This window comes from Perna viridis, chromosome 11 (genome assembly GCF_037379345.1).
Source record: "Perna viridis isolate PV_CMFRI_1.1 ecotype Kerala chromosome 11, ASM3737934v1, whole genome shotgun sequence".
NCBI classification, from domain to species: Eukaryota; Metazoa; Mollusca; class Bivalvia; order Mytilida; family Mytilidae; genus Perna; species Perna viridis.
The window spans coordinates 4,910,107-4,927,554 of NC_142455.1; the positions used below are offsets into that span (position 1 = coordinate 4,910,107).

Below are 17,448 nucleotides of genomic sequence, written 5' to 3' on the forward strand. Positions count from 1 at the left end.
AAAATTTATAATACCAATATAATTAGACATAATAATCCCCAATTTGTATAAGGGTCTCGTGTCTACAGTTCTGATAATTGACGATATTCGCACCATTAATTTCGTCATCACAAATGCGTGTCATTTTCATGAAACGAACATCAAATTGATATTTAGCTTTGACAAGGTTGATATAAAGGGTTTAATGCTAAAGGTTAAGAAGCTGACCTCGGATGATTGTTGATCTTAATATGAAAAATTAGTCGGAACGCTCGGAAAGGCGGTTGGCTGATTAAATAATTGTCACAACTGTAATTTTGTTTAACCTGAACTGAAAAATCCTCAAATTAGAATACCCCCTTTTCCACCCCTTTAAACTGTTGTCTGCGATAGAGATATTAACAACCCTCATCTATAAACAATTGGTCGTTTTAATAAAAGATCAACTCGGGCATTAGTTGTATTATCACCACTAACGAGATATTAGATAGATTTTAATTGGCTAATTATACTAATTAATTATCCAATAAAAATAATGGCACAGACCGCTATCAAAAGAACAAGAAGTAGACAATTTTAGGCCATCAAGTAATTTACCAGATGAATCACACTTGTTGAAAGAAATACTTCAAATTCATTAAATTATTCCCACAAATTTGATGTTTGATAAAAATTAATTATCCCATGAATCATGACACGAGTAGTTCTTCCAAGTATTTTAAATTTATAGGTTAATGTTTCTGCTTTGTAATGCATGTACATAAAGTACGTTCTACGCATTTATGAATTATACATTTTTTGAAATCTATAAAGCTATAATATCAATTACATGTATGAACTATACTGGTACATGTATTAGATACATGTATATCAAAATGTTCCAAGCTTCTTACATGTAATACTACAATAGCTTATACTTTACAAATTAGCTTGTGCAATATATGATTATTGTTAAAATAAAAATTATACACTTGTATTCATCCTTAAAAGGAAATGTAATATGAATAATAGTTCGGATTATATGTCCCCGATCTTTATGACCTAAAATAATATTTTATTTATTCCCATGTCGATACTTAAGTATCTATCCATTTGTTAATTTATATTTATCATTTTCTGACATATTTCTAAGATTTCGAAAACAACTCTTGAGAAAAAGTTTGAAATGGTTTTTAAAAACGTTTGAAAAAATCTTCAATATCAACGCAAACAAGACCTTTTTATTCGTTTTTTGTAGTTCATAATACGACGATAAAGATCGGGGAAATATAAATTCTTTATTTCAAAATTCCTTTAAACTTAAAATTTTTCCATTAATAATGTTAAATAATCGTGCCCCTGGATAATAATAAATCGTTACACAATTTCCCATTACATGTACTTCAAAGTTTTATAGGATAGTATTTTCATTTATGGCATTGCCCGTCAATTTAATATCCATTTGCATTGTGGGCGTATGGAGCGTGAAATAATCACGAGCACCTGTTTCTAGATTAATTGAGTTAAAAATGTCAAAATGAAAATGTCAAATGTAGAACAACAATGAATTGATCTGGTTCGATGTCCCAATGCTATAACTGTATTGAGAAATGTCGTTCGGTTCAACTCAAATATTGACTTAATTTTGAATTATATAATTGAAACTAATATGCACGACATGCGTGATATATAGGATTTGATGTAATTACGTAACAATTATCGCGTAACTATAACGCATACCTTCATCACATACAATTTGCGTTGCTTTAGTTTGAATAATTGAAAAATTATTTAGTCCTGATTAAAAAAGATGAACATGATGACAGAGTGGATCAATGTTAAAAGGTGTGCAAAGTATTCAGCATCAGTCAGGTATGATCCAAATCAAGTTTAGGAACATTTTTATCTTCGTCGGTGCATGTCAAACACTTAATTTAGCCTTCCATCATGTTTTAGTTCACTTCAAGTGCGAACTAATAACGCAGTATTAAACACGCGAAGTCATGTTCATTCCACCGAATTGTCAGGTCAATAAAATTTCCACTTTTTCAAGAAGTATCTCCGAAAAGAACTTTGTCCTCGCGTTAAATAGAAGTTTGATAATAGACAAGGTTATTTTTGTCAATTTATAAATGACAGAATATAGAAAGGTCAATAGACAGAAGACATCTGTTACAAAGTATAATAACTAGTCATAAAATAATTAAGAGAATCAACATGTTTTCGGTATAAATGTTACGATGGACACGCTTTTTTATGTATTTACTCAAAATCATTTCCGGATATCTGTCACGTGGTTTAAAATTGCGCTTCAGTTTCATTCATTTGTAGCAGTGTCATGGTCAAAGTTTCAATGCGTACCCGTACAACCGTAGCATGTAACATACGTAGTCATACACATGTATAATCTGATGGAATGAAAGTGTTCTTTCACTGTCTGTGTTATAATAATCGTAACCAATTTATCCTAGGATTCTTAATGGGCGATTTAAAATATTTTCCATGTTTTGAACATGAAATGGAAAAAAAAGTATTCAACGAAGTTAAAGTTAATGCTCATTAATAATCGGTTTTATGAAGAAATCTGTTTTGCAATCAATCAGGATTTTAATTTAATTGTCATGAGCATGGTATTGTTTCCAATACTAGCATTACGAATATTCATGATGCTACATTTTCTTGGATATTCATTTGAACGGAAACATTTTCTCATGGGTGACCTTGAGCTGACAGTTTTCATCCTGATGGGGTTGTTGTCTCTTTGACATATTCACCATATCCATTCTCGTTGTACCTTTATAATAATTATGTTTGTGAAGATTTAAGAAATCTGTTATTAGGATTTGTACAGCACCATATTCCCACAAGAATAAGATATATAAAACGTATTAGGTATCAGTCTTGCATTGATATTCTTGAGCGGGTGTACGTCGATACATGGAGGCTAATGAAATAGAATTCATTCCTTTTTAATTTTTTTTTAAACAAATGCATGTAACTTTGATCTTGAATTTTGCCAATATTTAAAAGTGTATCCAAATAGATAAAATGTGTTACATATAACATGGAATCATCCGACTGTCATATAAATATGAATCGGTTACTGTCATGTAACATGGAATCATCTGACTGTTATATACATATGAATCGGTTACTGGCATGTAACATGGAATCATCTGACTGTTATATAAATATGAATCGGTTACTGATAGGTCAATCAGATATTTTTGCCTTGAAATGCATATTATGTTGAGGTAAAGCTCTATCAATCAATTGGGTTAAATTGGAATGCACTAACGATTGCAAAACAGGGGTACATTTTCAATTTTTAAAATTTAGAAGTTTGATATTGATTATCAAATCATGAACCATTTGATTAGCAGATTTAAATAAACAACGATAGATCACATAAAACCCATAAACAATATTTGTCTTTTACTTTGTAAAAATAATACAAAAGTATTCGCTATTTTCTGTTTATTTGGTTCGACCAATTTAAGTTCAGATTTGTAAATAACACATCAGCATAGCCTATGACCATACATATCTAACTTGACATAGGTCGCGCCATTCTGAAATTGCTTCCTTTCAAAGATGTTATCCTGAGATTAGCTTCCTACCAGTTTTGATCACTGTTCAATACATTATCCATATAGGCTTCTATTTTTGTGCATATATGACGTTCCATGCTTCAGCTTGATTGTAGCGCGTTTGGTGCATGTATCAAGGGTATAATTGATATATCCAAGTTTCTTCCCGTATAAATATAAGTAAATGTTATAGTAGTTTCATTATGAATTAATGTATGAGGTCACATGATTTATTCTAACAATATATACACGTAAGATAACACTAAAGTTTCGATAGCGTTTAATTTGTAGTCTAAGTTTTGCACGTAATGTTGATGCTTGATTTCTTATCTTTCATTTTAAGTATATTTTGTTCGGCAATTTAGATCTAGAACGACATCATTGTTTGCGATTACTTGCCATCATTATTCGTTTATCGTGATAAAAAATGTCTCATATTTATCTCACTCGTTGGCACACACTTTCCAAATAGGCAATTTATAATCTTACAAATGCTAGAGAGTGAATTCTTGGACACATAAGGGTTAGATATTCAGAATCTAACATTGCTGATAGGTCACTGCAGATAATTTCCTTAAAAAACATAAATGAAGCTGAATTAAGACACCAAGGAAAGTTTACCTACAGTTAGAAGTTTAAATCCTTACGCTATCTAGACCCATTAGAATGTATATGCATGTATTTTCATTTCTTTAAAACCTGTGCTATGGTAACATCATGATTGAAATCAATCGGTTTCTGTGACCAAGTGTTGGTGCTTTACTTGAAAATTAACTGCAAATAAAAAACAAGTTTTCTAAGATTTCAGATAGTTTGAAACTACCAGGGGCATAAAAAAATTTTTTTTCTGCTCATTTATACTTGATTTTTATACTCCCGCAAACGAAGTCCGTCTGTCCGAACATTTCTTAAGCAGCTTGCAGCATTGTTATGGAACTTTGTGGGATGTTATATGACTACATGGAGATGTGCATATTATCAGGAATTTATGTTTTGGCAAAGATATAGAAATGACGACTGTTTCACTATTTGGCGTTTGTCAGCACAACGTGGTCTCAAAGGTCCACAACTCCTCAACGACTTACAGGATTGTAACGAAACTTGATGGAATGAAAATTACCATATTATTGGGATGTGCATATTGTCAGAAATTTATGTTTTTGCTTGGTAGGCCGAGTGTACACCAAAATTACTTTCTAAGCTGCTGAATTAAAGTCTTAAAATTGCAAAAAATGCTGTGCAAGAAGTTGCGTTAATCAGATTTGAATTTTGAAAACTTTTAAAGAACTTACTGAAAGTCTTAGATCATAAATCAATTCTTTATCAAATAGCAAAACAATCCGATTTTTCCACTCTTAATACAACTATACAGTTACCGTACGTTCGTAGGAAAGACTGAAAAAAAAAAAGAAAATTCAAAGCTGTTATTTTTACCAAGAAAAAGAAACGCAAGTATACATAGCTTGTCATAAGTGAAGAGAAAGTCTGAATCAACTACAATGCTAAGATGATTTGTATTGTCTGGGGTATTAGTGTTTCAACAGACAATACATACAACTAGAATAGTTATGGTGAATATGTCTACGAGACAACAACTCCACTGGGATGAGAATGTCAGCCCAAGGCCACCTATTGGTCTTCAATGAACGGCAAGGAAACCCTCACACCACAGGACATGCTGCAGCTGATGATCAAGCATCAATTAACACATTTACAGCGAAAAACTTGCCCTCTTTATACTCAAATAACATGAAAATAAACTAACGGTGAAAACGGAACAAGCCATACAGAGGCTAGAAACCTCTGACTTGAGACAGGCGCAAAAAATGCGGCGGGGTTAAATACAGTACATATATATGTGTCCCTAAGTCTATGAACATCGAGCTTAAAATTAAGGTCACAAGACATACACACTTTTATATTGACCTTCATCTTCAAAACTTGAGCGACCCACATGGAGTGTTCGTTTCCAATATGACCTTGACCTCCATTTACTATAGATTTTCTCCATCTTCCTCAAGTCTTCACCTTTATCGTCCAAGCACACATCGGATGTCTTGAAGAAGAAGGAACTGCTAACACATGCATGACTGCATCCCGCAACTTCACGTGCATGATGCCAAAGAGTTCTCTGCTTGCTATATATTAACTCTTTATAATTGAATTGCTTCGTAACAAGAGGACCATTGTGTAGGCAAAGACTTTCTCACATACGCATTATATAAAAGTCATGAGACATGCATTTGTGTACTAAAATGAGAGAAAACATATCTCGCAACAGGGAAGTCATGGAACATTTCTAAACTCTAGGCGAACTGAAACAATCTCAAATGGTATATTTTTAAATACATGTATCTTTGTTTAAAACAAACAAACAAACAAACAAACTCCAAGCAGATTTATAAAAAGGTGATGCTGGAAGAGTCTAATAAACACGGATGTTATAATTCTTATTATTTATCTTAATTTCTTCAAACTTAATGTAGTTTATGAAAATCTAACTTCAACTTCTACATACATGGAACGTATATGACAAGTGCTAATAGAGTGTTGAAAAGGAGTTTTTAATAACCAAAATAAGACTCTTGTATAATTTGTCTCTCTTTTAACAGTGGTCGACTTATGAGTGACATGAAGTCAAATGCTACGTCTCAGGTTCCCATCATACTGACTGAGCGTGAGAAAACCATTCAATTCTATGATCATAGTTCATCTAATTCGATGTGAACTTGGTAAGAAATTATGCGCACGTCAGCAAAGGCATCAGCAAAATTGTCATCTAACACTCTCTCGGTCAAGCCAGAAGTTTGTTCTTGAGAGAAACAGAAACAATGCCGATTATTTGTAAGCCTCTATACAAATTCGTGGATATCATAGTACAGTGAAGCCAGTCTATGCTGAATTCAGAATAATCAGAAAACCTGTCTAAACCAGACACTTTAAATGGTTCCTCGATACCGATTTGAATGCATTTCTAACCTTGATAAACTAAACACCTGTCTAAACCAGACTTTTCATCGTTCCTAGATACCAATTTGAATGCATTTCAAACCTTGGTAAACTAAAAACCTGTCTAAACCAGACAATTTTAATGGTTTTTGAGTGCATTTCTAACCTTGATAAACTAAACACCTGTCTAAACCAGACTTTTTATCGTTCCTAGATACCGATTTGAATGCATTTCTTACCTTGGTTAACTAAACACCTGTCTAAACCAGACACTTTTCATTGTTTCTAGATCTCAATTTGAATGCATTTCTAACCTTGGTAAACTAAACACCTGTCTAAACCAGACTTTTCATCGTTCCTAGATACCGATTTGAATGCATTTCTAACCTTGGTAAACTAAACACCTGTCTAAACCAGACTTTTCATCGTTCCTAGATACCGATTTGAATGCATTTCTAACCTTGATAAACTATACACCGGTCTAAACCAGGCACTTTTCATCGTTCATAGATACCGATTTGAATGCATTTCTAACCTTGGTTAACTAAACACCTGTCTAAACCAGACACTTTTTAATCGTTCCTTGATACCAATTTGAATGTATGTCTAACCTTGGTGAACTAAACACCTGTCTAAAGCAGACACTTTTCATCGTTTCTAGACCTCAATTTAAATGCATTTCTAACCTTGATAAACTATACACCGGTCTAAACCAGGCACTTTTCATCGTTCATAGATACCGATTTGAATGCATTTCTAACCCTGGTTAACTAAACACCTGTCTAAACCAGACACTTTTTTATCGTCCCTTGATACCAATTTGAATGTATGTCTAACCTTGGTGAACCAAACACCTGTCTAAAGCAGACACTTTTCATCGTTTCTAGATCTCAATTTGAATGCATTTCCAACCTTGGTTAACTAAACACCTGTCTAAACCAGACACTTTTTGATCGTCCCTTGATACCAATGTGAATGTATGTCTAACCTTGGTTAACTAAACACTTGTCTAAACCAGACACTTTTTAATCGTTCCTAGATATCGATTTGAATGTATTTCTAACCTTGGTAAACTAAACACCTGACCAAACAGAACAATTGGTAAAGTCCAAAAAGGATTCGGTTTAGACCAGTTTCACTGTATGTTAAAACAAAATAATTTGACCTTCAAACGAATGAGATAAACAAACGTTACAACGACACAGAATATGTCTGTCAAATTGTTATTTTGTTTCAGCTTTGAAATACTCTCTTTACAGAATATGTCTGTCAAATTGTTATTCCTTAGCTTTGAAATACAATTCCTACTCTCTTTAATAAATGCTACTTGATAGCCAACTTTGTTTCCTTACAAATAGGTAGTAAATTCTATTCCTATCATAAATCCGAATTAATTCAGTACGTCTTGTAATTTTGGATTTTGCTCGACACATTCTTCATCTATCATATCTAACCCTCGTTATTTATAAGCGATTGTTCTTTTTAAAGATTTGGACTTGTTTGATTTTCTTTATTATGTTCTCCAACGTATTGTTTTTGTCATATTTTTATAATTCTCTTTTCCTTTATACATTTGTCTGCGTACCTTTTCAAAAATCGGCCGAATGGATTGGAACAAAACATAGGACACTATAAGCAAAATGTGCAATCACTATCAGAATTTTCAAACATGGCCGCCATTTAAAGAGGAAAAAATTATAAAAATATAAAAAAATAATAATCGTAGACGAAGACTTGATATTTGGTTTAAATATAGGTCACTGTATATAGGTCCGCTCGACAATATTGAAAAATGAAAAATGACCGTCATCATAAGATGGCCGTCGGTTGAAAATTAAAATAAAAAAAATAGAAGAGCCATAGAAACTAATTTTGGGAACTCTTGGGACAATTGGAAGATTTTGAGAACATCCGTGTTGGTGTCCAACATAATTTAAACTAGTTTTTTTTTATTATTTTGTGCACCAGGAATTAGCCCTAGAAATATTTTTCTTGAGGATTTTTTTAAAAGCACTGGTTAAAACCTTTATTTTTGAAGAATGATTCTTGCATGTATTGTTCAAATTTAAGTGCTGTACAAGTTATGTACGAATAGATTCTAATAGTATTCTGTGACAGACAGTAAGAAAGAAATGCCAATCTAAAACTAATACTAGTTCAAACTATGTATGTTGTCTATATTTGAGAAAGCCAAATAGCAGATTACAAATACATCATTGTAATAAACAGTATATTCGGCTTTGTATAACCACAGTACCAATTCTCATTTGACCATAACAAATGTATATTCTTTTTAACATAAATGGTTCTAAGTTCACCCTTATGCAAATGCAGTTGTCCCACCAAAATGCCAGCACTTGTTTCTTGTTTATGTAGGAAGAATATCATTCAGTATGTACACGATAGTGAAGACACGTAAACTTAAAGTTATGATCGCAACAGGTAGTGAAATTCTTAAATACTTGTGCCCTGTTTTGATAGTATCTAAAATCTCCCTATATATTGAACACACTGTAATGTAAATTTGACTTCTACTCCTTAAGTTTGTCAACAAAATGTTCCAAATTGATAAGTGATTAAGAACAAAACTCGTCTAATAAAGTCAGATTCAAAACTGCAACTTTTAAAAGCAAAGCTAGGGTGTCTATCAAAATGATTACCATTAACAAAGGATATGAACTAAAATGTAATGTTTCATTGATTTTGATGAACAGTTTTTCAGAAAATACAAAAGGTAACACTTTGCTCCTTGAATTTTATCATGGAAGAGATCGCATTTTATCAAGATTTCTACAATTAATTTTCCTCAATTTTGCAGGCAATTAAGATTAACATTGTACATGTATTTCTTATCGAGGAATTACGTTTAAAATGTTTATCCAATATCATTTTTTGATTTTATTTTGATAAACTGTATAAAATGATCGAATTAAAATTGTACCTACGTGAAGGAGGCGGTTAAAACATTTTGAATCGTTAATCATATATTTGATTTAATGTGCAACTACAATAGATACATTGGCTTCTTTTTAATTCAGCTTAAACATATTTTATTGTCAGTACATCAGTGGCAGTTTGATCAAGCACAACACTTCCCCCATACATTACATTGCAACATAATATTAAGACTATTTTTACTTAATACTTAATAATTATTTTATCTAAAGACAGTGGGGAACATGCTGCCTTTGTTCGGTTTCTTCTCCTTCTTCCTCTCATTCTTTATATAATTAAATGTATCTACAACATATCCTCTTGTAAATGATGATCATTTTGACAGAAAATTTAAATTTGCTGTTTGAAAAAGTTGCAGTTTTGAAAAAATAACAAAATTTAATTGAAAAGCTCCTAATATTAGTGATTCACGATCCATTTACGATCAAGTTGTAGTACATTGTACTTGACTTATATTATTGATCTGTTCACGATCATTTCTCTCGCTTGACAGTGCGATGGGTTGTTGTTATATAGTAAATGCTAGCATTTGATTTATAGACTTATGTATTTAATATAGTTGTGAAAGCTTCTTCCTTGAAACACTCAACATTGAAATGTTATCAATTAAATAGCGTTAGGACCCATGTCGTGGAGGAAACAAAGATTTGAAAAGATTATTTCTGACAATGTTTTATAGGCTACAGAAACGTTAGTTCCAGTAGATTTCTACGGTGTGCTAAGTGTCTGTCTCAGTAAGAATCAGGCTGTCGGTGAAACACGCAGTAGGATAAAAAAACACCTTTTGAAAGTTTAATTTGACTATTTGCACCATCAGAATCAAGGAAAAAAGGCAAGATTGTCCATATTATTTTGATAAATTTAGTTATAATGTCATTGAAATGTACTAAAAACATTTCAAGGACAGATAACTCTGACAAAAACCTCATTTACGTAATATTCTATTGAAAAAATTCTGATCAAAGCCAGTGATACAGAGATCAAATAAGGTTTTTTTTTTCAAGTAGAGAAAGCATCCTTTAGGCAAATTGCATTGTCAGATCGATGGGTTTTTACATGCATGTTTCTGATTTTTCCCATTTTGCCTGATTTTTACAAAAACTAACACTTAAATGGTGGCAAATCGGAATATAGTAAAAGTTCCTGAATAATGTTTCAATACCTACAAACATTTCATGTATATCTTTATACAGTTATGTGTTAGCTTTGGACTCAAAATGAATTAAATTATCTTGCGATGCTATTTCTATAGTTCTTCTCTCCTTTTTCAACGTGCTTGTCTTTACCTAGTAACATAACTCTTTCTCAACACATTGATTTATAAGTAACTAAAACTTGAGACATGTTACATTGGTTTTAACGTTATTTGTTTTATGTCCAACATTGACAAGACATTTACATGACCCAGTGGAGGTTCTTTACATAAACGTTTCCGCACTGAACAGTTTAGTTAACCTTATATAACCTTTTGGATTATATTGAAGTTCCAGTGATTAGGTTATGCTATGATTGTAACGTCTCGGACATCGTCTGGCAATCAAAGTAAATCAATATCTCAAGTCAGTTATTTTATCAATTGTTTGTGTAGATTTTCAATAAAGTTCTCACAGACTTTCAAATAATTTTTGATAAAACTGAAATTACTATTTAAAGCAATTGTTTTGTTGAATACTGATATATTCAATTTCTTAAAATCTAGATAAATTTAAACGATAAGTAAACCACAATGATCATTATGATTATTTTTTTTTATATTAAACATTTTTACATCGAAACCTTTGCAGAAATTTAATCATTACTAACTTGGGTCATTCTATTTCCTGGGTTGGTGTTTTGAAAAAAAATTCAAAAAAGAATGGTTCTAGGTTTTTTTTGGACTGCGGATTCCAAATATTCATCGTCCAAAATATCTCCACAGTAAGTAGAGTACAAATCCGTCAAAAGTTAAGATGTGTGTTAAAATTCATCAGCAAATGTCTTTGGTATAACACAGATTGTTTTAGTTATTGTAAGAAAGGAATAAGTCATATAGACCGTTTTTAAACATTAGACAGTTTGCAATGTAATATGGATTCAAAAGTATGGAAAAAAACCTATATTTAAGCTTCATGATTTTTGCTATTGGTCTTTTTCATATCCAGGTACAAAATGTAGCCGAAATCAACCACGTAAAACCTCCAGAACAATGCCTTATTTCAAAATATCCTTTGAATTTCTGTTATGGCACCATAATGTTAGTGCGAAGCATTAATACTGTAACAATCATTTTAAAAAGAAATGTTTCATCATGCAATTATTGAACTTTTAACGGGTGTTACACCGTGGACAAATTTGTTATACCAAGGACAATTTTCAAGAAATTTAACCGCCTATCAAAAACTTTAGAAACTCCTGGCATTCCAATTGAATACCAATCAATTCAGATAGGGGAAGCAAAAACCAAAGCACACTGAAATCCAAATATTATCTAGAAAAGAAAAGAAAATACATTATTAATACTGTGCTGCCTTACCCTCACGTGCAGACATTGACTGTCCTTGACTCTTATTATTGATACCTATAGTTAAATGTTCGTTTCTTTCCCCGTATATTCATTCCTCCGATATTTGTTTTGACGACAAAATGTACATTCATGTCTTTTATAATTTTTGATGTGTATACCTGATTTTAGCACAATGTAAGTTTTTATGCCTATTAATAGTTATGATATACGATAAGTTCAATGTGTATTTACACTTTTTTTCTTGGTTTAAGGTAGTAGACCTGGGGTACCCCCAAAATTTTCCCATTATTCAAGTTTCTTTGATTTTGTACATTATATTACACTTACCGTGGCGCATCATTTGTCAATTTTGTTTTAGAAAATTCACCGTGCTGATTTTGAACAATGAAGACTAAAATATTGGTATTTTTTTTTAAACCTGAATCATTGGCCAAACTGAACCATATCTGGTATTTTAGGGTCATTTGACAATATATTTAAATAAATAACTGAATATTAAGTCATATACACTTTAAAAACGATTAATATATCAGATTTAATATCGAATTTTATTCTGTCCATTTTGTAGAAGAGATACTAGGCTTTTAATTTAACAAAATAATAAAAAAATTTGCAAAAAATTAAAAATGCAATTTTCGTACAAAACTGATATTATATGGACTATTCATATGCAAATCAATAAACAAATTTTCAGAAAAGTTCACTGTGCAATTTTGTTTTTTAAATGTTTTAATGATAGTAGAGTAAGGCATTGAAATATTTTTGTGATAATTAATCATTATGGCTAAAATCATCTTAATATTTAATAAGGTTACCAAGTATCAAATTATGATGACTTATATTGATGAACGGGCATTGCCAGGCACAGCTTGAGTCAATTAATTTCACACAAATATTTACACTTCTGCACGAAGGGACAAACTTATATGCTAAACCAAGTTCAATGCTGGATAGTGCTATATGCTTAACAAAGCAATAAATGAAAACAGGAAGCTTAAAGTCTTATAAAGAATTAAAGATAATGTAATTTATTTAAACTCTAAAGGGTTAAGGAGTTATAAAACTGGCAATGTCATTGGTTAGCCGTACTGTCTCACGACAGAGATCACTTCATTTCAATTTTGATATCATATCTAAAGGAATCTTGGTTTGCCGTTAAGGTATCATTTCAAACGTTTTCCCACCTTATAAAATATACTCCTCAATGTACCCATTTGAAACATTTAATCAATACTTCAAAAGGGCAGAGTTACTATGGCTGGCATCTTTGTTCTAGAAGTTGAACCCTTTCTTGGAGTTATTTCCCTTTAACATCAGTATCATTTTGAAGCTTGCATATTAGGAGTTATTCAAACGCTTTAGAGACTAAAATCCTTTCAATTTGGATCACCTCCCTTACCCCAGGTCTACTATCTTAAACATGATTTATTTCCGGTAGTATGGCCCCATGAGTCAAAAAAACGTTATTGTGGTTTTGTTTATATTTTCTTAGATAATTTAGGGCACCCCTTTTAATGTTCCCTTGACCTGATTCATTCTTTTTTTGTGTAAATGTTGACGTTTCATACACCTCATGGAACGCCAGTTTGTCACTTTAAATTAATGTCATTTTTCAAGTCTTGAATTTAGGCTAGAACATACATGTATTTGGCATATATTTCATGATTTAAAGTTAATTGAAGTAATTTCACGATATTTCTTATAAAAAAATATGTTTCATATTATTGCATATGTATTGTGGGCATTTAGGTTCATTTTTACATGTTGCATTTTGACTTATTATGATCGCATGTGTTATGATAGGTTCTATATTGTCACTTTTTCTTTGATTTCAGCTTTTTACCGTTTTCTTGTTGTTTTACGTGAAATCCTTTGAACATCAGCATACTTTTATGTCTGTATGCTACTCGTGTTATTGGAAGCGTAAAATAAAGGTTAACGGTAGTGCAATTTTCATTTGTCCGCCCCTTGGGAATGATGGAGGTATTACAGTAAAAAGACTATTGGATCTGGTAGTACGAGTAAGAATGACTTTTGAATCTGAATGTACCAGTAAATAGACTCTAGATCTAACTGTGTAGATGTAATTATGGCTTCTGTCGGAGATTTGAACAATGAGGACTTGGACAAAATGGAAGCTCCCTAAAATATGGATAATATCGATCAACAAGGACAAGACACGTCCGACGATTTTTCGGAGGATAGAAGCAGGAGAATTCGCACAATGATAGAAAGATGACAATCTGTATTTGAAGCGTCTTTGCGAAAATTCTTATTGGAAATTCAAATTGTGAAAAGTGAGTTACAGTTGGTTTCTCGAAATATTGAGCCATTTTCGAACGATCTCAATGCACTTATCGATGTAAAGGCAGAGTTCATGAAAGGAACCACAAACTATGATGACATTTGCAAGAAATACTTAGACTTTCTTAAACGAATCAACGCACATAAATGTTTATTGGAAGTCGGTCGCACGACATCAGAGGTCAAGGACTTCTCGAGTATGATGCGACAGGATGTTGGGCTCATGAACAAGTAAATAAACGATTTACGATCACTAGAAAAACAACAGTAGGCATTCGACAAGGCGATCAACTAGCTCCACCGCTTCTTCAGCTTTAAGTAGAAAAAAGGCTAAGGCAGAAGCCGAGAAGGTCCGCTTAAAATTTTCTTAATTAAGTAGCTAAAATAGTCAAAGAAAAGGTCGACCTTGAACATACGCGTGCGATTGAAGCAGCCAACTTTGACAAAGAGCAGGCGAATATAGATGCTGATTTGACTCCCTTGAACACAAAGAAAGAAGCCGCAGTGGTAGAAGCAGAAGCCGACGCAGGTGAAATTGACGATAGTTTATTGCAAGTATTACTGGATCATGTACCGATAAACGCTCACGAGAGGACCGCTGAATACGTTGATTCTGTGAACACTATGTCGCCAAAAATGTTGATAAAGTGCATAAACAACCAACGATGACTTTGGATCCACTTGCTACACCTTTCACTTCGATTGACACAAATCTTGATTATCCTATGGACTCTAGAATTCGTACTTCCTTTGATCCTCAAAAGCTGAAGTGACAATGATATAGCCTCGGACTTTACGAGATTTCTACTCAAGAAAGATCTCCTAATGTCACGTATTCATGCGTTTAATGACAAACCCGAGTATTTTCCATTGTGGAAGGATACTTTCCAGAATATTACTCTTGACATCGGAGCCGGATAGTGAAGAGATCGGTCTTCTGCTCAAGTGGACCGGACCACAGTCCAGAACTCACGTGCAAAGTATAAAGGCCGCAAACATGTACAATCCTTCAAACGCTAAAATTCTCATATAGGATAGACTTAACGAGAGATATGGAAGCCCAGTACTAATTGTAAATGCGTTGAAAGTGGAACTTGCTGCATTTCTTTGTATCACGAATAAGGACTATTCGAAGTTATACGACTTATATATTAATATATCAAATATTCTGTCGGAAATATCATCTGTTAAGGAGAGTGACAACTATAAGGTGATCTTTTCCTATTTTCATACCGCGATTGGTGTTTCTTCCATCGTATCTAAACTTCCATATCAGCTTCAGGAACGTTGGACGTAGAATACAATTTTCAACATGACAGAATTTAACCACCGTTTCACTTTTATTTTTGCGAACTTTGTGAAAGAGCAGAGCAAGGTGAGGAACAATTCCAGTTTTATCTATGACAACAGTGCGAATCAGAAATCAAGACATCTCAAGATAAAACCAGAAGACAAGAAATCCGTACCAAGAAATCAATACCGACATTTGCGGTGATAAACCTCAATAAACCTCACAATCTAGTAGTGATGCATCAAAGAATCGAACCAAGTGCGAAATGTATTCTGCATGGCACAAGGCATAATTTGAATGACTGTCGAACATTTAAATCCAAACCCATCATGGAACGGAGACGTCTTCTCAAAACTCACAAAGTCTGCTTTCACTGTTTTATGTCAAACTCTCATGTTCAGCGAGACTGTCCAGTTGCCGTCAAGTGTGATGAATGTGGACGGACAGATCATCCAACAGCGCTACATATCACGATCCGACCTTCAGATTCCGCTGAAGGTCATGGCGGGGGCATTCTAGACAAGACCAAGATACGGTAGAAACAAAACACACAGATATGTTTGGACAAGTCTGGCGGCAAATCCTGCGCAAAAATTGTGCTTGTGGAAAACTTTCTCATTGACAATCCGGACAGGAAACTCAGATTTTATGCCATTATTGATGACCAATCAAACAGAACTTTGGCTAAGTCCGAAATTTTCGACTTCTTTGGATCAACCTCTGATTCCGACTATGTCTTGTCAACTTGTTCAGGAAATACACATGTAACCGGACGTAAGCTTAGTGGCCTCATGATTCAGTCATTAGATGGAACTACATTGAAATCGCCTGATATAGAATGCAACCAAATTCCTGACTCTTGAGATGAGATACCGACACCAGAAGTGGTGATAAACCATCTCTACATCTTACAGACTCAATACATCCACTGGATAGTGACTCTAAAATCCTAAATGTTGATAGGACGTGATCACCTCGTGCTCGATCACCTTATGCACAGAAACTACCGTTAGAGTGGACCGTCATCAGTGAGACTTTTTTGGGCAAGGTTCATCACCCAGATATCGCAACTGTGAAAAAGGTACTCTTACTTCAGTCAGACAGAGTGTCAATCTTTCCACCGTGTGAAAATGACTTCAAGACAGAAGAGGTCGATTCATTCGAGGCTTACGAGAAGATCTCTGATAACTATGGACACGATATATTTGTGCGTAGTACAGACGACGATAAACCAGGCCTATCTGTAGATGATAGGGAATTCCTAAAATTCATGGACAAACACTTCAAGAAGGACGAAAACGGTAATTGGTCATCACCATTACCATTCAGATCTGATCGTCAGCGTCTTCTGAATAATAAGACTCGGGTATGGAAACGAGCAAAAGACTTACATGTGAATTCGACTAAAAACCCTGAAAAACGAGAACACTTTCTCACAATTATGCAAGGAATCTTTGAGAGGGATCATGCTGAAAAGGCTCCAGACATAAGTGATGATTAAGAACAATGGTTCTTACCCATTTTTGGCGTATATCACTCAAAGAAAACCGGGAAAACTCTGAGCAGTCTTCGATTTATCTTGTCAGTTCGATAGACTTTCGTTGAACATTGTACTCTTTGGTGGACCAGACGTCACCAATCGTCTTTTAGGAGTCTTATTGCGATTCCGCAAGGAACACATTACGGTCATGGGCCATATAGAGCAGATATTCCATAGTTTTCGAGTAGACGAGGAGCATAGAAACTTCCCGAAGTTCTTTTGGTATACAAACAATGACTTTACCAAACCTCTCACGACATATCATATGTGCATCCATGTATTTGGAATTAGTCCGAGCCCTTCTATTGCAACTTATGGATTGCAAAACACTGCTCAAGAAGGCGAACTAGAACATGGA

General features: G+C 33.5%; 1 long non-coding RNA gene across 1 annotated transcript; it reads left to right on the forward strand.

The window, feature by feature from the left end:
- Positions 1–1,698: 1,698 nt before the first annotated feature.
- LOC148602421 (uncharacterized) lies at positions 1,699–7,237 on the forward strand. Its single transcript, XR_015916448.1, has 2 exons — positions 1,699–1,830; positions 6,161–7,237. It is a non-coding gene; the product is annotated as an uncharacterized LOC148602421 (long non-coding RNA).
- The last annotated feature ends 10,211 nt before the right edge of the window (positions 7,238–17,448 follow it).